The sequence below is a fragment of the Rutilus rutilus genome (genome assembly GCF_951802725.1).
Source record: "Rutilus rutilus genome assembly, chromosome: 8".
Taxonomy (NCBI): domain Eukaryota; kingdom Metazoa; phylum Chordata; class Actinopteri; order Cypriniformes; family Leuciscidae; genus Rutilus; species Rutilus rutilus.
This window is the reverse complement of record NC_140222.1, coordinates 452,501-480,269: the sequence shown is the minus strand read 5'-3', so window position 1 is coordinate 480,269 and position 27,769 is coordinate 452,501. Positions and strand designations below refer to the sequence as shown.

Genomic DNA, 27,769 nt, shown 5'->3' with positions numbered 1-27,769 from the left:
TTCTCTTGTATACACGCACACAATAAAAACAAAACGTTGTGCCTTTGTAAAATAAAGAATAACGGGGCGCGCTTTCTGCCGTCCGTTTCCTCTCCGCGAACTCGTTTGTTCAACTATGAAATTGGGTTCCTTTTTGTGACAGTTTTTTCTTCATTTTGTTAATCTGTTAATTTAAGTGACATATTTCATGTATAACCCTATTTATTCCTTTTACACATGTACACTTTTATTCTGTTTTTCTCCACTCACAAGCGCCGCAGTCGTTTTAGTTTAAACCACGCCCTCTCGTCTTTCATCTTGTATCCTGTATTGGGGCGTAAATCTATTTAATTACTTCAAGAACACAGCTGTTATCAGCACTTAAAATCTTTCTAGTCACTTTATTTCATCATTTTCACATTAATCACAGGGGAACAAACAAAGAGCTGAGGCCCCGATCACACAGAGCGGTTTGTCATTTAAAAACATGGAACGGGGGGGAAAAAAAACCTACAAAGATTACGGTTATAAACACGAGCTTCAACTAATAGGAAACGAAGGAGGTGTTGCTGTAATTTATAGTACTGACTTCAGTATAACTCAGTGTTGCATAACGCACCCTCACTTCAAAAGCATTATATTTGAATCTAGACCTCTATCTGGTGTAAGTGCAAAATTCCATTTAAGACTTGTGCTGGCCACCATTGGAATTTACAGACATTCTGAACTCTATTGGAATTAGGTAACATCAGGACTCACTCAATGTCGTAATCATTATATCTAATATTCTCACATGGAATCAATGTTGATTTCATCGCTCTGCGGACACCTCCGGGACAGGTGCTGGTCCTCCATCTGATCTGGATACGGCCCGGATCCAGCTGACTACATGCGCTGTGGTCGTGTCTAGGTGCAGGTCCACCATCTGATCTTGATATGGCCCTGAAAGAAATGGGAAAAGGAAAGAAGGAGGACTGAGTCCACAGGGAGCCGTGGCGACCGGAGTCGTCACGACACCCCCTCACCGTTGCCCAAGGACCCAGTCCCAAACGTATCGCCCACCGAACCTACCATGGGATGGAGAACTGAGTCCAGAGGGAGCTGTGGCGACCGGAGTCGTCACAACACCCCTACCGTCGCCCAAGGACTCAGACCCAAACGCATCGCCCACCCAAGGGTTTAGCCGATACCTGCCTGGGTTTGACGCGACTTCCCTGCAGCCAGACTCCTTGAGGCAACGGCTGGGACGGTGGGCGCCCACCGTCTCAATCATCAGCCCAAGAAATCAGACCAGAGGCAGTTTCGCGGCAACCCCAGGGGGGGGTGTCGACAAAAAACCCATGGGTGGCTCTGCGCCCAGGTTCCTTCAGCACTCCCTGGGGGGTGTCCAACTCCCAGCAGACTGACTCCCTGTGGCAACGGTCGGGACAGTGGGCGCCCAATGTCTTAACTGTCGCACTAAGGAATCAGCCGCAGCGAGCTGCAACACCCCTCAGGGAGTTGCCGAAAGGAACCTGGACCCATCGCCACACCGAACCTTCCATGGGACGGAGGACTCAGTCCGCAGGGAGTTTCCCACACGGTTTCGCCAACCGTCCCAAACGTCGCCCACCGAAACCTACCATGGAATACAGTAGAGAGTCCACAGGGAACCATGGCGTTCGGGAACATCACGACACCGTCCCAACCGTCGGCCCGAGGACTCAGTCTGCAGGAAGTCGTGGCACCGTCCCCAAGGGGTGGAGGAAGTTCTGAAATAGATCAAGAAACGACAAAGTCAGTATGCTCAGCATTCTGAATTCAACGCTAACCTAACCACCTGCTTTGCACTGTTGTTTTGAAAATTAAGAAAAAGCACAGGGTGCACTTTCTGCCGTCTCCATGTTTTTTAGGACCTTGGAGACATGAAAACCCTTTTTCAATTTTATTGACTTCATATAAAAGTAGACATTCTCAGAGTTTCTCTTGTATACACGCACACAATAAAAACAAAAAGTTGTGCCTTTGTAAAATAAAGAATAACGGGGCGCGCTTTCTGCCGTCCGTTTCCTCTCCGCGAACTCGTTTGTAATGTCTGTTCAACTATGAAATTGGGTTCCTTTTTGTGACAGTTTTTTCTTCATTTTGTTAATCTGTTAATTTAAGTGACATATTTCATGTATAACCCTATTTATTCCTTTTACACATGTACACTTTTATTCTGTTTTTCTCCACTCACAAGCGCCGCAGTCGTTTTAGTTTAAACCACGCCCTCTCGTCTTTCATCTTGTATCCTGTATTGGGGCGTAAATCTATTTAATTACTTCAAGAACACAGCTGTTATCAGCACTTAAAATCTTTCTAGTCACTTTATTTCATCATTTTCACATTAATCACAGGGGAACAAACAAAGAGCTGAGGCCCCGATCACACAGAGCGGTTTGTCATTTAAAAACATGGAACGGGGGGGAAAAAAAACCTACAAAGATTACGGTTATAAACACGAGCTTCGACTAATAGGAAACGAAGGAGGTGTTGCTGTAATTTATAGTACTGACTTCAGTATAACTCAGTGTTGCATAACGCACCCTCACTTCAAAAGCATTATATTTGAATCTAGACCTCTATCTGGTGTAAGTGCAAAATTCCATTTAAGACTTGTGCTGGCCACCATTGGAATTTACAGACATTCTGAACTCTATTGGAATTAGGTAACATCAGGACTCACTCAATGTCGTAATCATTATATCTAATATTCTCACATGGAATCAATGTTGATTTCATCGCTCTGCGGACACCTCTGGGACAGGTGCTGGTCCTCCATCTGATCTGGATACGGCCCGGATCCAGCTGACTACATGCGCTGTGGTCGTGTCTAGGTGCAGGTCCACCATCTGATCTTGATATGGCCCTGAAAGAAATGGGAAAAGGAAAGAAGGAGGACTGAGTCCACAGGGAGCCGTGGCGACCGGAGTCGTCACGACACCCCCTCACCGTTGCCCAAGGACCCAGTCCCAAACGTATCGCCCACCGAACCTACCATGGGATGGAGAACTGAGTCCAGAGGGAGCTGTGGCGACCGGAGTCGTCACAACACCCCCACCGTCGCCCAAGGACTCAGACCCAAACGTATCGCCCACCGAACCTACCATGGGATGGAGAACTGAGTCCAGAGGGAGCTGTGGCGACCGGAGTCGTCACAACACCCCCACCGTTGCCCAAGGACCCAGTCCCAAACGTATCGCCCACCGAACCTACCGTGGGATGGAGAACTGAGTCCAGAGGGAGCTGTGGCGACCGGAGTCGTCACAACACCCCCACCGTCGCCCAAGGACTCAGACCCAAACGCATCGCCCACCCAAGGGTTTAGCCGATACCTGCCTGGGTTTGACGCGACTTCCCTGCAGCCAGACTCCTTGAGGCAACGGCTGGGACGGTGGGCGCCCACCGTCTCAATCATCAGCCCAAGAAATCAGACCAGAGGCAGTTTCGCGGCAACCCCAGGGGGGGGTGTCGACAAAAAACCCATGGGTGGCTCTGCGCCCAGGTTCCTTCAGCACTCCCTGGGGGGTGTCCAACTCCCAGCAGACTGACTCCCTGTGGCAACGGTCAGGACAGTGGGCGCCCAATGTCTTAACTGTCGCACTAAGGAATCAGCCGCAGCGAGCTGCAACACCCCTCAGGGAGTTGCCGAAAGGAACCTGGACCCATCGCCACACCGAACCTTCCATGGGACGGAGGACTCAGTCCGCAGGGAGTCGTGTCGTCCCGGGACGTCACGACACCCACACGGTTTCGCCAACCGTCCCAAACGTCGCCCACCGAAACCTACCATGGAATACAGTAGAGAGTCCACAGGGAACCATGGCGTTCGGGAACATCACGACACCGTCCCAACCGTCGGCCCGAGGACTCAGTCTGCAGGAAGTCGTGGCACCGTCCCCAAGGGGTGGAGGAAGTTCTGAAATAGATCAAGAAACGACAAAGTCAGTATGCTCAGCATTCTCAATTCAACGCTAACCTAACCTAACCTTTGCACTGTTGTTTTGAAAATTAAGAAAAAGCACAGGGTGCACTTTCTGCCATCTCCATGTTTTTTAGGACCTTGGAGACATGAAAACCCTTTTTCAATTTTATTGACTTCATATAAAAGTAGACATTCTAAGAGTTTCTCTTGTATACACGCACACAATAAAAACAAAACGTTGTGCCTTTGTAAAATAAAGAATAACGGGGCGCGCTTTCTGCCGTCCGTTTCCTCTCCGCGAACTCGTTTGTTCAACTATGAAATTGGGTTCCTTTTTGTGACAGTTTTTTCTTCATTTTGTTAATCTGTTAATTTAAGTGACATATTTCATGTATAACCCTATTTATTCCTTTTACACATGTACACTTTTATTCTGTTTTTCTCCACTCACAAGCGCCGCAGTCGTTTTAGTTTAAACCACGCCCTCTCGTCTTTCATCTTGTATCCTGTATTGGGGCGTAAATCTATTTAATTACTTCAAGAACACAGCTGTTATCAGCACTTAAAATCTTTCTAGTCACTTTATTTCATCATTTTCACATTAATCACAGGGGAACAAACAAAGAGCTGAGGCCCCGATCACACAGAGCGGTTTGTCATTTAAAAACATGGAACGGGGGGGAAAAAAAACCTACAAAGATTACGGTTATAAACACGAGCTTCAACTAATAGGAAACGAAGGAGGTGTTGCTGTAATTTATAGTACTGACTTCAGTATAACTCAGTGTTGCATAACGCACCCTCACTTCAAAAGCATTATATTTGAATCTAGACCTCTATCTGGTGTAAGTGCAAAATTCCATTTAAGACTTGTGCTGGCCACCATTGGAATTTACAGACATTCTGAACTCTATTGGAATTAGGTAACATCAGGACTCACTCAATGTCGTATTCATTATATCTAATATTCTCACATGGAATCAATGTTGATTTCATCGCTCTGCGGACACCTCTGGGACAGGTGCTGGTCCTCCATCTGATCTGGATACGGCCCGGATCCAGCTGACTACATGCGCTGTGGTCGTGTCTAGGTGCAGGTCCACCATCTGATCTTGATATGGCCCTGAAAGAAATGGGAAAAGGAAAGAAGGAGGACTGAGTCCACAGGGAGCCGTGGCGACCGGAGTCGTCACGACACCCCCTCACCGTTGCCCAAGGACCCAGTCCCAAACGTATCGCCCACCGAACCTACCATGGGATGGAGAACTGAGTCCAGAGGGAGCTGTGGCGACCGGAGTCGTCACAACACCCCTACCGTCGCCCAAGGACTCAGACCCAAACGCATCGCCCACCCAAGGGTTTAGCCGATACCTGCCTGGGTTTGACGCGACTTCCCTGCAGCCAGACTCCTTGAGGCAACGGCTGGGACGGTGGGCGCCCACCGTCTCAATCATCAGCCCAAGAAATCAGACCAGAGGCAGTTTCGCGGCAACCCCAGGGGGGGGTGTCGACAAAAAACCCATGGGTGGCTCTGCGCCCAGGTTCCTTCAGCACTCCCTGGGGGGTGTCCAACTCCCAGCAGACTGACTCCCTGTGGCAACGGTCGGGACAGTGGGCGCCCAATGTCTTAACTGTCGCACTAAGGAATCAGCCGCAGCGAGCTGCAACACCCCTCAGGGAGTTGCCGAAAGGAACCTGGACCCATCGCCACACCGAACCTTCCATGGGACGGAGGACTCAGTCCGCAGGGAGTCGTGTCGTCCCGGGACGTCACGACACCCACACGGTTTCGCCAACCGTCCCAAACGTCGCCCACCGAAACCTACCATGGAATACAGTAGAGAGTCCACAGGGAACCATGGCGTTCGGGAACATCACGACACCGTCCCAACCGTCGGCCCGAGGACTCAGTCTGCAGGAAGTCATGGCACCGTCCCCAAGGGGTGGAGGAAGTTCTGAAATAGATCAAGAAACGACAAAGTCAGTATGCTCAGCATTCTGAATTCAACGCTAACCTAACCCCTGCTTTGCACTGTTGTTTTGAAAATGGAGAAAAAGCACAGGGTGCACTTTCTGCCGTCTCCATGTTTTTTAGGACCTTGGAGACATGAAAACCCTTTTTCAATTTTATTGACTTCATATAAAAGTAGACATTCTAAGAGTTTCTCTTGTATACACGCACACAATAAAAACAAAACGTTGTGCCTTTGTAAAATAAAGAATAACGGGGCGCGCTTTCTGCCGTCCGTTTCCTCTCCGCGAACTCGTTTGTTCAACTATGAAATTGGGTTCCTTTTTGTGACAGTTTTTTCTTCATTTTGTTAATCTGTTAATTTAAGTGACATATTTCATGTATAACCCTATTTATTCCTTTTACACATGTACACTTTTATTCTGTTTTTCTCCACTCACAAGCGCCGCAGTCGTTTTAGTTTAAACCACGCCCTCTCGTCTTTCATCTTGTATCCTGTATTGGGGCGTAAATCTATTTAATTACTTCAAGAACACAGCTGTTATCAGCACTTAAAATCTTTCTAGTCACTTTATTTCATCATTTTCACATTAATCACAGGGGAACAAACAAAGAGCTGAGGCCCCGATCACACAGAGCGGTTTGTCATTTAAAAACATGGAACGGGGGGGAAAAAAAACCTACAAAGATTACGGTTATAAACACGAGCTTCGACTAATAGGAAACGAAGGAGGTGTTGCTGTAATTTATAGTACTGACTTCAGTATAACTCAGTGTTGCATAACGCACCCTCACTTCAAAAGCATTATATTTGAATCTAGACCTCTATCTGGTGTAAGTGCAAAATTCCATTTAAGACTTGTGCTGGCCACCATTGGAATTTACAGACATTCTGAACTCTATTGGAATTAGGTAACATCAGGACTCACTCAATGTCGTAATCATTATATCTAATATTCTCACATGGAATCAATGTTGATTTCATCGCTCTGCGGACACCTCCGGGACAGGTGCTGGTCCTCCATCTGATCTGGATACGGCCCGGATCCAGCTGACTACATGCGCTGTGGTCGTGTCTAGGTGCAGGTCCACCATCTGATCTTGATATGGCCCTGAAAGAAATGGGAAAAGGAAAGAAGGAGGACTGAGTCCACAGGGAGCCGTGGCGACCGGAGTCGTCACGACACCCCCTCACCGTTGCCCAAGGACCCAGTCCCAAACGTATCGCCCACCGAACCTACCATGGGATGGAGAACTGAGTCCAGAGGGAGCTGTGGCGACCGGAGTCGTCACAACACCCCCACCGTCGCCCAAGGACTCAGACCCAAACGCATCGCCCACCCAAGGGTTTAGCCGATACCTGCCTGGGTTTGACGCGACTTCCCTGCAGCCAGACTCCTTGAGGCAACGGCTGGGACGGTGGGCGCCCACCGTCTCAATCATCAGCCCAAGAAATCAGACCAGAGGCAGTTTCGCGGCAACCCCAGGGGGGGGTGTGCTCTGCGCCCAGGTTCCTTCAGCACTCCCTGGGGGGTGTCCAACTCCCAGCAGACTGACTCTCTGTGGCAACGGTCGGGACAGTGGGCGCCCAATGTCTTAACTGTCGCACTAAGGAATCAGCCGCAGTGAGCTGCAACACCCCTCAGGGAGTTGCCGAAAGGAACCTGGACCCATCGCCACACCGAACCTTCCATGGGACGGAGGACTCAGTCCGCAGGGAGTTTCCCACACGGTTTCGCCAACCGTCCCAAACGTCGCCCACCGAAACCTACCATGGAATACAGTAGAGAGTCCACAGGGAACCATGGCGTTCGGGAACATCACGACACCGTCCCAACCGTCGGCCCGAGGACTCAGTCTGCAGGAAGTCGTGGCACCGTCCCCAAGGGGTGGAGGAAGTTCTGGAATAGATCAAGAAAAGACAAAGTCAGTATGCTCAGCATTCTGAATTCAACGCTAACCTAACCCCTGCTTTGCACTGTTGTTTTGAAAATCAAGAAAAAGCACAGGGTGCACTTTCTGCCGTCTCCATGTTTTTTAGGACCTTGGAGACATGAAAACCCTTTTTCAATTTTATTGACTTCATATAAAAATAGACATTCTAAGAGTTTCTCTTGTATACACACACACACAATAAAAACAAAACGTTGTGCCTTTGTAAAATAAATAATATTCATTTTATTTTATTTGTCATGTTTGCATTTATGAGGAAAAAACAATGTTATGGACGTGACAGTTCTCCGTAACTATGTTGCTCCTTTGGGGGTATAAATCCAATGAAAATATAATGGTTGTTTCATTTTAGCCAAATCTGTAAAACCTTTTTACTCTCATAACTTAAACTAAACATAATAAAACTTACTAAACTAATAAAAATTATTTGACGCAATAAGCATCATACGCAATATGTCGTGTCAGGTCCACCATCTGATCTTGATATGGCCCGGAAAGAAATGGGAAAAGGAAAGAAGGAGGACTAAGGGAGCTGTGGCGACCGGAGTCGTCACGACACCCCCACGCCCAAGGACTCAGAGCGTTGAATTTTTGAGCCTCTAGGACCAACTCTACCAGTTGTTAGATTTTGGTGTATTTGGCCGAGCAGTGGTTTGGGTGGCTCGCCAATGTATTAGATTTCTCCAATATATAAAATAAGTAAGCTTGACCAGAGTTCTTGTGGGGAGAAGAATTTATTGAAGGTTTGTAGTGTAGCAGTCCTTCAGCAGCGATGTTAGTATGTCGCCCTTCAAAAATCTTAACCCAAAGTTCTGTCTGTGTGACTGAACCTTATACATGAAGACAAAAGGGCTACAAACAAAGGAAAACTGTTAGGACCTCCCACAGGAGATCGATCTAACTTGCTAATCCACTCTGAGCAATGCTAATTCTTTTTAATCATTCACACCAATCAGTTTCTATGGGCCATACATCTGAATGGGCCATTTGGCACACACAGACAGAGTTGATTAAATCTAATGCACAGTAACCATGTAAATGCATCTGACTTAAGTTAACTGAAAATACACAATCTTTCACAGTTGACATTGAAATGGTTATAACTAATCTTTCTTTCTTTCTTTCTTTCTTTCTTTCTTTCTTTCTTTCTTTCTTTCTTTCTTTCTTTCTCTTTCTTTCTTTCTTTAAACTACTTAACTAAATGCAATTAAACTAAACATTCTTTGTTAAATTATCTTGGGTTTACTTTTTCTGTTAAAAATAAAAATCTTTCAATTTGTTTTTCATGTTAATTTAAATGTCAATGACACAACAGGCTTTTGTGGAACATTTGTTTTACCAATAAAATATCTATTTTTTCCAATGTTTTAATTTTTAACATTACAAATTAATGTATGATTAATCAAGTAAACAAGTTGCTCAGCACAGAAAATAGAAATTATCTTACATTTACTTTATAAAAATCATAATAGATTTCTGAGCAAAAATTACATTTGATAAAAGTATGAATCAGAAGGCATGAAGTACAAAAGATATTTAGAAAGTATAGGCCCTATACAGTGTAGTGTCTTGTTTTGTTTAATGAACGAAAACACACATACACAGGAAGAGTTGTTCTCGAACGTACATTTTACTGTCTTACTTTTTTTCCACTTGTCGTCCCACATGACATGCTCATGACGTGCTTACGTCACAGTCTGATGTTAAAAAGAAAACATGGAACAGGAGATACATGTGAACACTACATACAGTAGGCTAATATATTCAGAAATAGGCATTTAATGTTCAACAGAATTTTACAAATAATGTTTAGTTTAATTTGTGAGAGAATAAAAGGTTTTAAAGATTTGGCTAAAATGAAACTAGCATTTTTTTTTTCAGTGGAGCCACATATCCCGGGAATATAAACATTAAAATAAAATAATCCATTTCCATGATTTTATTTTAAAACATGAACCTAATTAAATGGAAAATGACATGTGTCGGTCTGTGTGTCTGCCATAATATAAACACCCAACAGTTAGCTAGTTAAGCTTAGTTTCAGGGATATTGTATAAATAGCCTAGTTGTGGGATATTCAAGCTCAAATTACTGTAAAATTGACAAGATTTCACAAGTTAGAAGGGATAGCCTCTCAACGTGCAGTTTTACCAATATTGTTAAAAAAAATCATTATAAGAAATCTCCACAATTGCCAACTAAGTCTGAATGAAACAACGCCCGTATTAAACTAGTCAGATAAAAATAAAGGATTTACAGCTGGCAATTTACTGACTGGCTGTGTGTATCAATACTATCAAACTAAAATAGAACATTAAAAAATAACAAACCATTGGGTTGGGCCTGTACAAAAAGTAGGGCAAATAACTTACCAAACCAATGAAGAAGTGGATAATCACAGCAGATGTTCACAGACGCAGAAATTTCAACGGAAAAGAACAAGCTTATCTCGCTGGCTTTTCTGGAAAATCGTTGGACTAAACCATCGATAACTGGCGAACAACCAGAGATTAAACTCACTAAATGACCGGACCTCAATGAGCTTTCTGTTCATTGTGTTCTATAAGCTTTCTTGCTGCCCTAACCAAAAAATATTATTTAAATCCACTAATTTCATCATTGTAAAGCACTAAAAAAAAAAAAAAACAATCCCAAACCATCACTTGGTTTTTTCCACCTCCCATGATGCACCGCAGCACAGGTTAGGTGGGATATTAAAAAGATCTTTCTAGCGGCTACTTCGGATTATTTGCGTCTGAATCTCTCCAGATTAAGGTAATGTTTCCAAAAGATTGAATTTATGCTTTTGGTTCAGCACACACGCACGGCCGTATTTCATCAAAAGGTGTCGGGATGCAAACGGACTACTTTGGCGATACACAGTAGGGATGGGGAAATGAAGCCTCATGAATCACTGAGGCTTTCCCCTGACTGTTCCGGGAAAAGATTCGAGAGTATCGAGAACAGCGCAGAGAACGGCGCCATCTGGTGGTTATTTAAAATGAAGCAGCCAGAAGCCTGTATTAGAAGCTCTGGCAGATGAAGCAACCACAACACACTCCATAGTTTCAATGTTATGTGTACAAATAAAAGCCTTACATGTTTGTGTTTGATTTGTTCATTAAATAAATTCATTTTCATTTCATTTCATTTTCATTTTATTTATTTATAAAGCACAAATAAACACAACAGACGTTGACCACTGTGCTGTACAAGTTAATAAATATAAAACAAAACCACACACAATATATTAATAACAGATAATAAAACACTATAGATAGGTTTTAACGAGATCAAAATTATGAGTGATATGCAAGAGTAAATAGATAAGACTGTAGTTTAGATTTAAATTCATAAACAGACGTAGCAGACCTCACAGATAAGGGAAGACTGTTCCACATCCTAGGACCGGCCACTGAAAAAGCACGATCACCTCGCAACTTCAGTCTCGATCTTGGATACGACAGTATAATGCTGTCTGAGGATCGCAAGCATCTTGTTGACTTTTTCACATTTATAAGATCTGACAAGTAGGATGGTGCCAGACCAATCAAAGCCTTAAAAACTAACAACAAAATTTTTAAATCAACTCTATAACACACTGGCAACCAATTTAAGGATGATAGTATCGGAGTAATGTGTTCTCGTCTACGAACCCCAGTTAAAAACCTGGCAGCAGCGTTTTGGACCATCTGAAGCCGTGACATGGAGGATTTGGGTAATCCCATATACAGAGAATTACAATAGTCCAAACGAGATAAAACAAAAACATGTGTGACAGTTTTAAGATCGTTAAAAGATAAAAAAGTTTTGACTTTGGACAGCAATTTAACCCTTGTGTTATGTTGCGGGTCAATTTGACCCGTTTAGATTTTCTAGTTGTTGGAAATACTGGTTAACCTATGTTTTTTTTTCTTGATATTTTGTGACTTTTTCTCATTTATCATCATGAACATGCATGCAAAGTTTCAACATGCTGGTGTTTTTTGACATATACAAACAAAATTACTGTTCCTTTCGTGATGTTCGCGGGTCAATTTGACCCGCATATTTTAACGCTCTAAGGCAACTGTACGGACCCAAAATAATAACATTTCTTGGTTATATTTTGTTATTTAATTTTTTTACTACCTTATGAAGCTAAAAAAAATTGTTTTACACACTTATTTCAATACAGAAAAATATTTTGTCAGCCACAGATGGTAAAAATTACCTATCATTTATTTTTTCAAGCTACCTGAAATAACATTAAACCTTTTTTTTTTTCTTAATATTTTGTGACTTTTTCTCATTTATCATCATGAACATGCATGCAAAGTTTCAACATGCTGGTGTTTTTTGACATATACAAACAAAATAAATGTTCCTTTCGTGATGTTCGCGGGTCAATTTGACCCGCATATTTTAACACTCTAAGGCAACTGTATGGAACCAAAATAATAACATTTCTTGGTTATATTTTGTTATTTTATTTTTGATCATGAACATGCATGCAAAGTTTCAACATACTGGTGTTTTTTTTTTTTTTTGACAAATACAAACAAAATTACTATTACGTCTGTGATGTCCATCATAGGCAGCTATTCAAAAGCAACTGTACAGACACAAAATAAAAACATTTATTTTATGTATGGCAGGGCATCAACTCCAGTTCTAAAGTGTAAGTGTATCTAAAAGTGCTCTAACCCAAACCATACACACTTGAAAAAGCTAAATCATGGTGTTCAGAATTAATTGCAAATTACAAATGAACATCTTTGACAGACACAGATAGTAAAATAAGCTCTCATTATATATTCAAGATATCTGAAATATCTTGAGACTTCGACATAGACAGCAGGAAAAATTTGCTCAGATTAACTGATTAATTGTTCAGTTATGATGTTCTAAGCAAAAAAAAAAAAAAGTTTAAAAAATGTATATGCAAATATATATAAATATAACGTATATTCAAATTTTAAATAGTTTTAAAAAATGGTTAAAAAACATTTTCATTAAATCATATCTTCAGATATATATTTTTTGGAATATTTGACAAATGCTGATATTAAAAGTTTACAGTTTGAACCTGAATCTTTGTTGTTTTTCATAGTGTGATTTTTGAGGAATTGTATTGAATCCAATGCGGGTCAATTTGACCCGGACCATAAGGGGAGTGCACAGAATTCCAACATAACACGAGGGTTAATATGGAAAAAACAAGACTTTACCACAGAATTTATATGTTGGTCAAACTTGAGAGATGAATCAAAAAGAACTCCTAAATTTTTCACAGTGGGTTTGATATAAGAGTTTAAATAATCATAATCAGTATTTGGGTTTGCTTTCCCCACCGAGGGGCCAAAAACAATTACTTCCGTCTTACTCTCATTTAAGTGCAAGAAATTCAAAGACATCCAAGATCGTACATCAGTTAAACAGGCAAGCAAAGTTTCTAGGCCTTGCTTGTCATTATGTTTCAAAGGGAGATAGATTTGGGTGTCGTCTGCATAAAAATGAAAGGACACTCCATGCTTCTTAAGAATTGAGCCTAGTGGTAACATATATAATGAAAATAAAATGGGAGCCAGAATAGACCCTTGAGGAACACCACAGGCAACTCGTGCTACAGATGATACAGCGCGACCAATACCCACTGAAAAGGTTCTATTACTAAGATAAGATCTGAACCAGCTAAGGGCAGTTCCTTGAATGCCCACACACTTTTCAAGACGCGTTAAAAGAATTTCATGATCAACTGTATCAAATGCTGCGCTCAGATCTAATAGGACCAAGATTGCTGAGTTCCCAGAATCAACAAATAATAAAATATCGTTTAACACTCTTAGAAGTGCTGACTCAGTACTATGTTTTTTCCTAAATCCAGATTGGAATTTTTCTGCAATATTGTTTGTTTCTAGAAAGCTCTGCAATTGCACAGATACAGCATTCTCTAAGATTTTTGCCATGAAAGGTAAATTTGAGATTGGCCTAAAATTTGATAAGATATTTATATCCAGACCTGTTTTTTTCAACAAAGGTTTCACCATAGCATGTTTGCAAAAGGATGGAACAATCCCAGAAAGAATGCTCTTATTTATAATTGCTAAAATCCAATCCCCAACACAATCAAGTATCAATTTAAAAAATTGGGTCGGAACAATATCACATGCAGAGGTAGTAGGCTTCAGCTTAGCAACTGAATCCATTAAACCCAGCAATGTGATCGGCTCAAATGAGTTAAAAAACTTAGTAGGAATTAAAAAATCAACAGGGTCGTCAGTACAAGGAATAATGGACTGTCTAATTGTATCAATTTTATCCTTAAAGAATATCAAAAAATTTTCACACAAAGTTGAGGACTCCACTAAACAAATTTTGCCATTTGGATTATAAACAGAATTCAAGATATTAAATAAAGCCCTGGGACTATTTGTACTTTTGCGAATTATCTCAGAAAAATACTGAGATTTCGCAACTTTCACTGCTTTTTGGTATGTCATTAAAGATTCCCGTAGCATGTCGTAGGATACTTGAAGTTTATCCTTTTTCCACCTGCGTTCTGCCCTTCTGCAGGCTTTCCTCAGACTACGTGTATTGTTGTTTAACCATGGTTCTATTTTGTTTTTATATTTTTTTTGTTTCATAGGGGCAATAGTATCTAAAACATTAGTGCATACATAATTAAACGTATTAAGAAGCTCGTCCACATTTAACACATTAACAAGATAATCTGAGGAAAGCAAATCACAGGTCTCTTTGAATGTCACTGAAAATTTTTCCACCGAGGTTGGAGCAAAAAGGCCAACACGTGACCATTTTTCAGGTCTCATTATTTCAGTAGTGTGACAGGAAATATCAGCAGTAAACATTATAGGCTTGTGATCTGAAAAACTCAAATCATCGATATGCACATCTGAAATAGAAAAACCATGTGGTAACACCAAGTCTAAAATATGACCCTGTGCATGTGTTGGTTCTTTCACCCACTGGACAAAATCACACGCCTCTATGAGACTAAGAAACTCTTTCACTAACACTTCGGATTCACAACCAACATGAATATTAAAATCACCCACAATTAGAATTCTATCAAATTTAGGGGTAATATCCCCTAGAAATTCGGAGAACTCGGCGATAAAGTTTTTGTTTGTTTTTGGTGGACGATAAACCACTGCCACCACCAACGAGTTCATCGAGTCCAGCGCAAAACTTTGAACTTCAAAAACTTGTGAAACTGTCGGTTTCTAAGATTCTACAACAAAAACCATCTCTAAAAACAGATGCCAGTCCTCCACCCCGACCAGACAAACGGGGTGAATTAAAAAAATTATAATTAGGGGGGGTGAGTTCAGAGAAAGGAGTATTATCTCCAACAGACAGCCAAGTCTCAGTCACAAATAAAAAATCTAAGTTGCCAGAGTTTATAAAGTCGTTAAGAATAAACATCTTGTTTCCCAGCGACCTTGCATTTACTAGAGCCATTTTGATCGAAGATGATTCACAGACCTGTTGCGAAGCAATGTGCGATGTCCGACAAAGTGGACGGAGATGATGACAATCCACCCCACCACGCCGAAGACGCGGTGAGCGGCGACGGCAGGGAGGCACCAACGAGTCCGCTGACAAGTGTACAATCCATTGGAGAGAGAGCAAGCGCAAAATGCGGCATTGGCATCTCGAAGCGGCACTTCCGGCGGCATCTCCAGCTGCCACCAGTGAGCGGCATGTCCAGCGGCCAAATGCGGGAGCGGCATCTCCAGCGGCCACCAGTGAGCGGCACTTCCGGCGGCATCTCCAGCGGCCATCAGTCAATTATGATTTTAACATGATAAAAAAAATCAGAGATTGCAAGTATTCTGATTATTTATAATAGTCCAACATAACATGTATGTGGCAGATTTAATACACCAAGGAAAATGATTAAATAGCATATTCCTTATTAATTATAATATAAAAGACACATTTATTAAAAACATACGTTGTTCAGTTGTAGGCTACAGTAGGCCTACAACAGATATGTTTTTAATAAATGTGTACTAGGCTACTAATATTGTTAATATTTATATTATTAATAATAATAATAGTATATTGATTAGTTGAATCTAGCTCATATAGCCTATGTTTGTAAAGACAATTTAATTTGAAGAATAACAAATGTTAAATAAAATTACAATTAGGATATATTTTGGTGTGTTTCTAATTAATTAGCTACAGTTCTCTATGTAAAAACCTTTAAAATGAGTAATTATAATTTTTCACATGAATAGCCTAGGCTACATGATGTTCAGTTAGCCAAAAAATTGGATTTAATAATTTCCTCTGCGCAGAAACATAACTAATTAATTAGAAAGTGGTATCATCACACTTAGGCCTACTTTGGCAGCAGCCACAGCTGGACAAAGTATTGGCTGCTGGAGATGCCGCTACGAGATGCGGCTGGAGCGACAGCTGGCTGTTGGAGATGCCGCCGCAATTTCAGCTTTGTAGGCCTACAGCTTTTTTGAATTAATATCAGAATTGTGCAGCACATCAGAAACTCATTTCTGTATTAACTGAACTCATTTCTGTATTAACGGAATAACCGTTTATATCATATTTAATGACATTTCAAATTAATATTTAATAAACAGCATTTTCTGAAACATAAAAGTGATATTGACACTTCTTGCTGGAAACTTAAAACGTTACATAGCCTGTATCAATAGGCTACTCAGAACAATTGCAGCTTTCTCTGATGTAGGCCTCACGGAGAATCAGAAACTCAAAACTTTATTTACAAAGGATATGCTTACACATGATATAGCTATATGCTACTCTGTGGTAGCTACATAATGTTATTTAGTTAAAATGCAGTTAATAAAATAAAAAATATTGATTGCTGGAGATGCCGCTGCACCGGAAAGTCCTGCCCGCTGGAGATGCCATCAGTGAGCGGCATCTCCAGCGGCCATCAGTGAGCGGCATCTCCAGCGGCCATCAGTGAGCGGCATCTCCAGCGGCCATCAGTGAGCGGCATCTCCAGCGGCCATCAGTGAGCGGCATCTCCAGCGGCATCTCCAGCGGCCATCAGTGTGCGGCATCTCCAGCGGCATCTCCAGCGGCCATCAGTGAGCGGCATCTCCAGCGGCATCTCCAGCGGCATCAGTGAGCGGCATCTCCAGCGGCATCTCCAGCGGCATCAGTGAGCGGCATCTCCAGCGGCATCTCCAGCGGCCATCAGTGTGCGGCATCTCCAGCGGCATCTCCAGCGGCCATCAGTGTGCGGCATCTCCAGCGGCATCTCCAGCGGCCATCAGTGAGCGGCATGGACATCAGTGAGCGGCATCTCCAGCGGCCATCAGTGTGCGGCATCTCCAGTGGCATCTCCAGCGGCCATCAGTGTGCGGCATCTCCAGCGGCATCTCCAGCGGCCATCAGTGAGCGGCATGGACATCAGTGAGCGGCATCTCCAGCGGCCATCAGTGAGCGGCATCTCCAGCGGCATCTCCAGCGGCATCAGTGTGCGGCATCTCCAGCGGCATCAGTGTGCGGCATCTCCAGCGGCATCTCCAGCGGCCATCAGTAAGCGGCATCTCCAGCGGCATCAGTGTGCGGCATCTCCAGCGGCCATCAGTGAGCGGCATCTCCAGCGGCCATCAGTGAGCGGCATCTCCAGCGGCATCTCCAGCGGCCATCAGTGTGCGGCATCTCCAGCGGCATCTCCAGCGGCCATCAGTGAGCGGCATCTCCAGCGGCCATCAGTGTGCGGCATCTCCAGCGGCATCAGTGTGCGGCATCTCCAGCGGCATCTCCAGCGGCCATCAGTGAGCGGCATCTCCAGCGGCCATCAGTGAGCGGCATCTCCAGCGGCATCTCCAGCGGCATCTCCAGCGGCATCTCCAGCGGCATCTCCAGCGGCATCTCCAGCGGCATCTCCAGCGGCATCTCCAGCGGCATCTCCAGCGGCATCTCCAGCGGCATCTCCAGCGGCATCTCCAGCGGCATCTCCAGCGGCATCTCCAGCGGCATCTCCAGCGGCATCTCCAGCGGCATCTCCAGCGGCCATCAGTGTGCGGCATCTCCAGCGGCATCTCCAGCGGCCATCAGTGAGCGGCATGGACATCAGTGAGCGGCATCTCCAGCGGCATCAGTGTGCGGCATCTCCAGCGGCATCTCCAGCGGCCATCAGTGAGCGGCATCTCCAGCGGCATCTCCAGCGGCCATCAGTGAGCGGCATGGACATCAGTGTGCGGCATCTCCAGCGGCATCAGTGTGCGGCATCTCCAGCGGCCATCAGTGTGCGGCATCTCCAGCGGCATCTCCAGCGGCCATCAGTGAGCGGCATGGACATCAGTGTGCGGCATCTCCAGCGGCATCAGTGTGCGGCATCTCCAGCGGCCATCAGTGAGCGGCATCTCCAGCGGCCATCAGTGAGCGGCATCTCCAGCGGCCATCAGTGAGCGGCATCTCCAGCGGCCATCAGTGAGCGGCATCTCCAGCGGCCATCAGTGAGCGGCATCTCCAGCGGCCATCAGTGTGCGGCATCTCCAGCGGCATCTCCAGCGGCCATCAGTGAGCGGCATGGACATCAGTGTGCGGCATCTCCAGCGGCCATCAGTGTGCGGCATCTCCAGCGGCATCTCCAGCGGCCATCAGTGAGCGGCATGGACATCAGTGTGCGGCATCTCCAGCGGCCATCAGTGAGCGGCATCTCCAGCGGCCATCAGTGTGCGGCATCTCCAGCGGCCATCAGTGTGCGGCATCTCCAGCGGCCATCAGTGTGCGGCATAAACAGGGTGTTCAGGCAAGAATTTTGCAATTGAACAGCAAAGCATTTTACATTCCATGCAGCAGTCATACACTTAACCTGGTTGTGGCAGATGCTGCCAAGTCCTCAGTGCTGTCCATCTCCTTCTTTGGTGTGTTGCAAAGACTCTATAACTTATTCAGTTCCTCTGTGCAACGCTGGGCAGGTCTAAAGGAACAGGTAAAGCAGCTCACTTTAAAACCTTTGTCAACAACAAGATGGGAAGCTCGGATTGACAGCATGAAGGTGGTGCGATACCAGTTTGCAGAGATCCTGGATGCATTGTCTGCACTCCAGATGTTGCTATAGAGAAGGGGGACTCAGAGACCATGCCCACTGCTAAAAGCTTACATGGTGAGTTGAAGACCAGGGGCCTCATGTATCAATCTTGCGTACGTACAAAAACATTGCGTACACCAGCTTTCACGGTCGGATGTACTAGCAGTGAAATTAACGCGAGAATGGCGTGGAGGAATGCACAATTTCATGTCTGGCGTACGTACATTTCTCATTGTTTTTGTCCATTGGCGACTCTTACAGGAAGTGAAGTGAAGTTGCAAACATTACAACGGATTGTTCTACAAGTCTATCGCACCACCAACCGTGGGAAGCATTGCTATTAATGTGCAATTCATAAAATAATTGACATATATTGTCACACGAGCCTTATGGGAATATTCTATAAATTATGCAATTAAGTAAGAACATATAAAAGCATTTGCAAATTGATACAACCCTTAGTCTATAAATAAAATAAAATATAAAATATATAATCTAATATCATCTAATCTAATATTAATAAAAATATTAAATAATATATATATATATATATATATATATATATATATATATATATATATATATATATATATATATATATATATATATATATAATGTATAATAATATATTTAATATATAATAGTAGTAGTACTTATAGGGCACCTTGTGTCAAAATGATTAATGACTTTGACCCTTTGACAGGTTGAACTTCCGGTGACCTTATGATTGATGGGTTGAACTTCCGGAATGAGGTCATGGGATTAACCTATTGACCCTTCCTCCCTATCGATCATGGGTTTTGACAGTTAGTTTTTGCCCTATGACCTAGCTAGTACTAAATCATAGTTTTGACGGTTAGTTTTTTGACCTTATTAACCTTTTTAGCCCTAAATCATAGTTTTGCCGGTTGTTTGAACTTTGTCCCAGTTATGTGTGTGCGTGTGTGGTTATATGGCTTGTGCCTGCGCCCCCCTCCCATTACATTCCTGAGCAGTATATAAATGGGGTCAGTGTGTTCTACATGCACCACCAGAAAGGGAAACATGAGCTACATGAGCATGGATGGTTTATCCTCCCCTCAATCCCCAGATGCGGGGTTGAGCAACAGGATGATGGAAAGTCTGACTATGGCGCCGAGAAAACCTTTAGGACACATCCGTTTGACCAGTTTTCTCCATGAAATTTCGGAATGGACTAAAGCTGAATTTCTGATGTGTAGCAGCCGTGTATTCGGCTACAAATTTCACAAACCAACTTGAGTTGTTATGCTCTACACCACTGATGGCGTCGACGAGTTTCAGCCGGGGCAAGACGCGTGCGTGGTATTTCCTGAAAAAGACTGGACTCTATTTTACAAACGTGTCTGGAAGGATCTGAATGACGGCGGTGAGGAGCCTTTGTACGTGGGGGAGTGGGACGGGGTGACCCCGAATGTCCGGTACCGTGTGGTAGGTGACCATACTCAAAAGAAGCCGAATGATTCTGTTTACATATTCTGCTGTAAAGACGAGACAAAGCTCAACAACACTCGGATGGGGCCCATCCTGCCTAAAGAGCATCAGGATCTGTATGAAATGCAATTCAAGTGGTGCGATCTGGATCTGCTGAGTAGTGTTTTTTCAATCATCAACAAAATGTTCAAATGGTGCGACATGCATGACAGATACAACAAAATTAAAGTGCAGCTGTTTCACCCTGAGAGATGTGCACGCAGCAGCACATACGCTCTGCCGTCCCCGCCCATTTACTACAGCCATCATAAAATACAGTGACCAGACCCTCCCAAGCAGCATTTATAAACCATGGCTGAGGACGACGCTTCAGAACCCGCTCATGTATGCAGCTGCGGTATCTCTTTCGGCAGCATTCTCGACCCTCCCGACGACGACGACGACGACGCAACCCTCCATACTCTGACTGACGCCTGCGGACATCGGGCCTCCACAACGTCTGGGCCTCGGCCAAAACGATCAAACGCCGCATTAGGGCTGGGTACCGAGTTCGATACTTTTTAGGTACAGACCGAATTGCCTCGATACTATCGAGTATCGAAAAATGACTTGTTTTTCGGTACCAGATTTCGATACCTAAGGGGTTAACTCGTCAACGTCAGCGCTCAAACAAATACATATGAAATGCACAACGACACGCCTAAATTCGCTCACGCACATACACGCAAACTCTACACACACGAGACGCGCGAAACTCTCCGCACATACTCTTATGAGACACGCGCGCACACAAACTGTCCACGCACATTCTCATGAGACGCGAGCCTATGGACGCGAGCACACACACACAAACTCGCGCACATACTCAATGACACGCAAGCACACACACTCACAATACCCTAAAGATGTGGAAAAGTCGATCAAAAGTGTGGCTACATTTCTCCAGGCTCGATGCCAACAGCGTGCGATGCAGTATTTGTGGTAAAATAATGGCTGCAAAGACGGTACCGCGACAGATATGACGAAGCCCTTGACAGTGCACGGAGTAAACATAAGAGCAGAAAGTTGCTGCGTCTTCGACTGGTAAATGAAGAGATACCTTGTTGATCACTCTGACTGTGTTTATATTGCAATAATGACCTACTGAATGTACACTGCCGGTCAAAAACGTGTTGGTCAGAATTTTTTTTCAGTAAGCATGCATTAAAGTGATCAAAAATGACCTTCCAAAAACTGTTTTCATATTTCAGCTTTGACAACACAGGAATAAATTACATTTTGAAATATATTCAAATAAGATTTTAAATTGTAATACTATTCCACAATATTACAAGTTTTACTGTATTTTTGATGAAATAAATTCAGCTTTGGTGAGCATGAGCTCTTTATAAAAAAAAATATTTTGTACCTTATGTATATGTATAAGGAATATTTTGTTCCTTTGTGCACTGACTAAGGAGCACGAGTCAAACTGAAAAAATAAAACCAAAGTTTTTCTGAGGTAATGTGTTATGTAATCTTGTTAAAATGGATTTCATAAAATTGGTATCGAAAAAAGTATCGATCAGGAACCGGTATCGAAATCAAGGTATCGGTATCAGACCAGAGGCAGTGTCGCGGAAACCCCGGGGGGGGGGGGGGGGGGGGGGGTGTCGACGAAAAACCAATGGGTGGCTCTGCGCCCAGGTTCCTTCAGCACTCCCTGGGGGGTGTCCAACTCCCAGCAGACTGACTCCCTGTGGCAACGGTCGGGACAGTGGGCGCCCAATGTCTTAACTGTCGCACTAAGGAATCAGCCGCAGCGAGCTGCAACACCCCTCAGGGAGTTGCCGAAAGGAACCTGGACCCATCGCCACACCGAACCTTCCATGGGACGGAGGACTCAGTCCGCAGGGAGTTTCCCACACGGTTTCGCCAACCGTCCCAAACGTCGCCCACCGAAACCTACCATGGAATACAGTAGAGAGTCCACAGGGAACCATGGCGTTCGGGAACATCACGACACCGTCCCAACCGTCGGCCCGAGGACTCAGTCTGCAGGAAGTCGTGGCACCGTCCCCAAGGGGTGGAGGAAGTTCTGAAATAGATCAAGAAACGACAAAGTCAGTATGCTCAGCATTCTGAATTCAACGCTAACCTAACCCCTGCTTTGCACTGTTGTTTTGAAAATTAAGAAAAAGCACATGGTGCACTTTCTGCCATCTCCATGTTTTTTAGGACCTTGGAGACATGAAAACCCTTTTTCAATAAAAATAATTCATATAAAAGTAGACTTTTTTTTTAGTTTCTCTCGCACACAATAAAAACAAAATGTTGTGCCTTTGTACAATTAAAGAATATTCATTTTATTTTATTTTTCATGTTTGCATTTATGAGGAAAAAACATTGTTATGGACGTGACAGTTCTTCATAACTATGTTGCTCCTTTGGAGCCATTTAAAAATCCAATGAAAAAATACTGCTGGTTTCATTTTAGCCAAATCTGTAAAACCTTTTTTCTCTCATAACTTAAACTATGTTAATAAAACTAACTAAACTAATAAAAATTATTTGGCGTAATATGTAGTTTCGACACCAGGAAACTGGAGTTATGTTATTGTTTTATTACAGTATGAATAAAAAATATTATATATTATCTTTTCAAATTAATGTTACACTCCTACAGCCAAAGTTCTTTATAAAAAAATGCAAACACATTAAAACTGAGATTTGTGTATTATTCTATTCTGTGGATCATTGGTAAACTTCAGGTTTATGGATCAAACGCATGCAGGTCTAGCAGACGGAGCACAGCCAAGAAACTTACAGCAGCAACTCAGCAACACTAAATGCTTGTTTTGCTCAAATATTAGTAAGTGGGAAACACAAGTAATGTCATACAACTATTGATATTAATGCTAATGATATTTATGAGTGCAGTGAAATGTTCCTCACATTATTCCAGTGCAAATGAAGCAGCTTCAGTGCATCCAGTGCATGTGTTCTATGTGTGATCCAAGTCTCTGTTACAGTAAAGCCCTTCTGAACCATTCATCCTCACAATCACCGTTCCTGTGTGGAGAAAAAGCAATGTCAAGTTTAAAAGATAGGGTGAATGCAGGTAAAGTGGGGGACACTTGCTGTTAAACATGTAACTTAATACCTAAATGCTTTTTCTTTCATTTTTATTTTCTTTAATGCTTTTGTTAACTTTAAAATCAACATGACCACCTGTAGTTGGAAATCTACCCACTTTCAGATAAAAGTTGATGTATTTCACATATTTACCATATTCGAAGGGACTTGTTTAAATATTGCTGTTAAGTGTAAGCTTATTTTTACGTTGTTCGTAAGTGTTTGTATCCCTCAGGACACATTGCCAGTTTGGGGGAATACATCCACTGAAATAAGAATGCTTGTTTGGCAGTGCGTTTTACAACATTTTAGCCAAATTCTTTAAACAATTTATTCCCTCATAACTTAAACTAAACATTCTTTGTTAAATTTTCTTGGGTTTACTTTTTCTGTTAAATATAAAAATCTTTGACATTTACGTTAACATGAAAAATAAATGTAATGACAACAGGCTTTCGTGGAAGATTTGTTTTACCAATAAAATACATATTTTTAAATGTTTTAATTTCTAACATTAAAAAATAATATATGATTAATCAAGTAAACAAGTTGCTCAGTGCAGAAAATGTCTTACATTTACTTTATAAAACTCATAATCAAGCGAAAATTACATTTGATAAAAGTATGAATCAGAAGGCATGAAGTACAAATACAAAAAATATTTAGAAAGTATAGGCCCTATACAGTAGGCTAATATATTCATAAATAATGGTCAATAATTATACCTAATTGTCAACAGAATTTTACAAATAATGTTTAGTTTAATTTATGAGAGAATAAAGGTTTTAAAGATTTGGCTAAAATGAAACAAGCATTTTTTTTTTCAGTGGATGTATACCCCCAAAGGAGCAACATATCCCGGGAATACAAACATTAAAATAAAATAAAATTCATGTTTTAAAATAAAATCATGGAAATATAGATTATGTCCTAATTAAATGGAAAATAGCAAACGTGGTCTGTGTGTCTGCCATAATATGGATAAATAATAAAAGCTATACATAGTTGAGGGATATTGTATAAATAGTTGTGGGATATTCAAGCTCAAATTACAGTACAATTGATAAGATTTCACAAGTTAGAAGGGATAGCCTCTAACATCAACGTGCAGTTTTACCAATATTGTTTAAAAAATATATAAGAACTGCCAACTAAGTCTGAATGAAACAACGTATTGTATTAAACTAGTCAGAATAAAATAAATGATTTGCAGCTGGCAATATATACTGACTAACTCGTGATATGTATCAAACTAAGATAGAACATTCAAGTATAACAAACCAAGTAAAAAATACAAAAAAGTAGAGCAAATAACTTACCAAACCAATGAAGAAGTGGATAATCACAGCAGATGTTCACAGACGCAGAACTTTCAACTGACTAAACAGAACAAGTGTATCTCGCTGGTTTTTATGTTACCAGCTCACGCCGGATAGACATGGACTAAACCATCGATAATCAGCGAACAGCCAGAGATTAAACTCACGAAATGGCCGGACCTCAAGCTTTAAGCTTTCATAAGCTTTCTGTTCATTCTGTTCTCTAAGCTTTCTTGCTGCCCTAACCAAAACAATATTATTTAAAATCCACTAATTTCATCATTGTTCTTAGCACTTAAAAAAAAAAAAAAACAACAACCCCAAACAATCACTTGGTTTCTTCCACCTCCCATGATGCACCGCAGCACAGGTAGCCTATAAAAGATCTTTCTAGCGGCTAATTCGGTTTTGCGAGCAGGAAGGAGGAGGTGGTCATCACCCGGCTTAGATTAGGACACACGGAGCTTAACAGCACGTTACAAAGAATTGGGAAACATCCTACAGGGAAATGTAGATCATGTGAACAATTTGAGTCTGTACAGCATGTTCTTATGGAATGTAAGGAATATGAGAGAGAGAGGAGAGAACTAAGAGCCGCACTGCAAAAGGAAAGTGTTAGTTTCACAGTAGGAAACATGTTGCAAAGATCGGGAAACATTAGGAGGCAGGTATATAAATACTTGAGGGAAACAGGGTTAATGTATAGGATTTAAGTTTTTTTTTTTTTTTTTTTTCTCCTCTGTCATCGAATGTACCACACTCCAGTCCGGTAAGTGGCGGCAATGCACCTATAAGCTGGTGCCAGCCGCCATTCAAATCTAAAAGAAGAAGAATTAAGCAGGTAATGTTGCCAAAAGATTGAATGTGTTGCTTTTGGTTCAGTTGTTCTCACACACAAACGCACAAATTTGGCGATACAAAGGCAAAAATAATTATTTGACGTTTTTACAAAAATGAGTTTATTAAGCTCTCGTCTAGCGAGCCCAATACTCCAAATAACAGGTCTAAACATCTAAAGATCTCTTTATTTGCGTGTTTTCTGAGAGGAACCTTTCCTTTGGCCAAGAAATGCCGTGTTCCTCTGCTCCTCCTCGCCGGCTCTTACTCTCCGCACACAGGCAGGCTCGTACGGCGCTCGCTTCGTGTCATTCGGCGACGAGACTGACAAGCACGACAATCTTAACCCATTTAATCCCGAATTTTTCCCAGACACAAAAATATCCAAATCATGTGTCATTAGTATCCATTTGAAACAATCAAGCATAATTTTTAGAAGTTTTCATGGAAAAGTGTGTTTTATGATCGGCCACAATTGTATCAACCATTGGACAGACAAAATATAAGTCTATTTGACCTGTGCAGTGTGTGTGTGTGTTGTATCAACCATTGGACAGACAAAATATAAGTCTATTTGACCTGTGCAGTGTCTATGTGTGTGTGTGTGTTGTATCAACCATTGGACAGACTGAATATAGGTCTATTTGACCTGTGCTGTGTGTGTGTGTGTGTTGTATCAACCATTGGACAGACTGAATATAGGTCTATTTTAGGGCTGCACGATTTGGGGAAAATGTCATATTGCGATAATTGAGGTCAATATTGCGATTACAATTGCGATATGCGATATAATAAACAAATGGTTTCATGAGTCAACTTTCTTGGTTCTCAAGGAAAATAAATGCACACACAGATTAGTGGTAATCAGCCTAAAGAAAAAGTTCTTTAGTCAAGAGCAGTGAGTGTTTTTCTCTGTTCCCTTTGTTCTTTGATTAACTTTAGCAACAATTTTATTTTTTTTCATTTTAACAAGAACAAAACATAATTTACATACAAGAGTACATATAACCATACATGTCAGGTTAAAGAAAAATAATAATAATAAAAAAGAAATTGAAAAAAAAAGAAAAAAAAAACTTTAGCGACAGATGTAAGTGGCTACTGTGTACTGTCCCTTTAAGACCAGCCGCTGTCAGAGACGCGGATCTCACACGCGCCTCATTCTTTCACGAGTTATCACAACTCTTCGTGTTCATCATAAGACTACTCTTATGTTATGAAGACACTCGACAAAAAGACATTTTTGCATAATTGTGTGTGTTATTGTTCGTTCAAGCTCGAAAGAGAACTGTATTCTGTCATGCTCTTTTGTGCGCACGCACGATATTAGCGCGAGTCTTTCTGTCTGTCACAGTCAGACATTCACAGGCAGCGCGTTCATTTTGGCATACATGTGTGTTGTTCGTTCTACCACGAAAGAGAACTTGATACTGGCGCGCGTGTGTGTGTGTGTGTGTGTGTGTGTACATGTGTGTGTGTGTCAGGAGGACATTCACAGGCGGCTCGTTCTTTTTGGCATACATGTGTGTTGTTCGTTCTACCGCGAAAGAGAACTTGATACTGGCGCGCGTCTATCTGTGTGTGTGTGTGTGTGTGTGTGTCAGGAGGACATTCACAGGCGGCTCGTTCTTTTATGTCTTATCGCGCATGAATGGTTTAAAAGCATTTGCATTAAGTGCGTTAACAGCGCTAATTTGTTTAATATAAAATCGCAGCATTTTGCGTCATATAATCGCGTAGGCTTGACATCGCGATTGCGATACGATTAATCGTGCAGCACTAGCTATTTGACCTGTGCAGTGTGTGTGTGTGTGTTGTATCAACCATTGGACAGACTGAATATAGGTCGTAAATATGGTAAATATGTGAAATACATCAACTTTTATCTGAAAGTGGGTAGATTTCCAACTACAGGTGGTCATGTTGATTTTAAAGTTAACAAAAGCATTAAAGAAAATAAAAATGAAAGAAAAAGCATTTAGGTATTAAGTTACATGTTTAACAGCAAGTGTCCCCCACTTTACCTGCATTCACCCTATCTTTTAAACTTGACATTGCTTTTTCTCCACACAGGAACGGTGATTGTGAGGATGAATGGTTCAGAAGGGCTTTACTGTAACAGAGACTTGGATCACACATAGAACACATGC

At 42.3% G+C, this 27,769-nt stretch overlaps 1 protein-coding gene across 3 annotated transcripts in view; it reads right to left on the bottom strand.

Moving 5' to 3' along the window:
- LOC311295678 (uncharacterized protein) overlaps positions 1-27,769 on the bottom strand; it is a 317,448-nt gene that overhangs the window by 281,663 nt on the left and 8,016 nt on the right. For 2 of the 3 annotated variants that reach the window (XM_084417143.1, XM_084417144.1), the window contains exons 1-2: positions 24,783-26,131; positions 23,284-23,400 (exon numbers count right to left, since the gene is read on the bottom strand). The gene's annotated coding sequence lies outside the window, so the exon portion shown is untranslated. Of the gene's footprint in view, positions 1-23,283; positions 23,401-24,782; positions 26,132-27,769 lie in introns of those variants that run through there. The other variant, XM_084417145.1, reaches the window with a different exon arrangement.